The sequence below is a fragment of the Nannospalax galili genome, unplaced genomic scaffold, assembly GCF_000622305.1.
Source record: "Nannospalax galili isolate Female #2095 unplaced genomic scaffold, S.galili_v1.0 scaffold90, whole genome shotgun sequence".
Taxonomy (NCBI): domain Eukaryota; kingdom Metazoa; phylum Chordata; class Mammalia; order Rodentia; family Spalacidae; genus Nannospalax; species Nannospalax galili.
In genome coordinates this window covers 95,769-97,529 of record NW_008327604.1, presented here as the reverse complement: position 1 = coordinate 97,529, position 1,761 = coordinate 95,769, and the positions used below count along the sequence as shown (strand labels likewise).

Genomic DNA, 1,761 nt, shown 5'->3' with positions numbered 1-1,761 from the left:
AGAACAGTGGTTATACCTCCTGCTCCTGGAAGCTTTCTCCAGGCTGCTTACTGTCAATTTAGAAATCTCTTCCAACACTGTTTTTGGTATACTAATACTCAAACTGATAAGAAAAGGCCCTTAGGGCAATTCTGTTTCCCTTGTTAATTGTTATTGGCCCGAGTGTGGAGAGAGCCAAAAGTGTGATTGGGCCATCATAATTATTATTAATTACTCTTGGGGCTATTTGTAGACTAGTGAAGAGATTACCGCCCCTGCCTATGATAAGGCCAAACATATTTGGAGGAAGGGGCCCGTGAGTGCTGGTGGATATAAGCTGAAAGCCTTGTTCTGGGGTCAGTACTGTAGTGGTGGAGGCACAGAGGTCCAGTCCTGCGCTTCCTGAGGCTTTTCGGGGGAGGGAGCTGTCATCCTGTTTTGTCTTTGAGGGTTGAACTTAGGGCCCCTTGGTTCAATTCCCCGGAAGGGGCCAGGGGCTGGCCCCGCTGGGAGTTTCCCAACCTGGGTGGAATGATTTTGCCTTCATGATCTGTTTTAGAGAGCACTCATTGGCCCAATGGTATCCTCACTTGCAGCGGGGGCAGATAGTTTTTGGAGGTTTGCGAGGCAAGGGCCCTGTAGGACACTCCCTAGCAAAATGTCCAGGTTGCTTGCAGTTAAAGCAGGACTTAGATGGCTGGGTTTTGGTAAAATCCTTAAGCGCAGCTCCTATAGCCAGTCCTAGGGCATGGGAGGTCCCTATTCCTGAGCACAGTTTAATATAATCTGAAAGGGTGCCTTGCCGATGGGGTCTAATTGCTTCTTGGCAGGCAGAATTAGCATTTTCATAAGCCAAATGTTCTACAAAGGCACTATCTTCCAATTCTCCCACTAGTCTTTCAGCAGCGTTTGTTAAGCGGCTGATAAACTCACCGTATGACTCATCTGGGCCCCTCATCTGGCGGATCTTTGCCAGAGAGGAGGTGGCGGGCCCCTTTGGGGGGAGGTGCCGCCAGCCTCTGAGAGCCGCGTTTTGTATTTGTGTTAAGAATCCAGGAGGAAAAACTGCCTGTGCTTCATTTGTGACTGGTGGAGTATTATTTTTAAGAGCCTTTTCACTAGTTTTAATAATTTCTTGAATATCTGGCTCTAAGGGATGGGTTTTAAGGATTTCCTGAATTAAATTCCAATAGGAGAAAGCAGTTACAGGGACCTTTTCTGGCCCAAAGGTTTGGTAATAATCTTGTAATGTTTCCCCTACTCTTTTCCATTTCTTGTAATTTATTGTTCCCTCGACAGGGAACCGGGGGCAGGTGTCATGGATGAAAATAAAAAAACTGTTTTAAATGTTTTCTTGAGACCTTAATTCCTCGTGCTCTGAGAGACTGCTTGAGCCCCTGAACAAACTGTTCCTGGGAGCTAGAAGTAATGCCCATGCCTCTTAAATATCGCCCCTGCGTGAGCTTCAAAGCAGGCTGGCAGATCTTGTCAGAGACTGGGGTCCCTACCTTCAAAGGGACTGATACCAAATGCTTGTTTGTGTGTAATGCGTCGGTTCGTCTTACCAATACGATCTGTCTCACGGCGGTCGACCGTGGCGATCCCGAGAATGATCTGTCTCACAGCGGTGGACAGTGGCGATCCTGAGACCGATCTGTCTCACAGCAGTGGACTGTGGCGATCCTGAGACCGATCTGTCTCACAGTGGTGGACTGTGGCGATCCTGAGGGGGTTGCCTGCGCAGGCCAGTTGGGGGAACCGATGTTCCTTCTGGATCTCCCC

At 48.6% G+C, this 1,761-nt stretch overlaps 1 pseudogene; it reads right to left on the bottom strand.

Annotated features, from left to right (window-relative positions):
* The window catches only part of LOC103734609, a 27,563-nt pseudogene extending 26,626 nt beyond the window's left edge, over positions 1-937 (bottom strand).
* Positions 938-1,761: the final 824 nt, after the last annotated feature.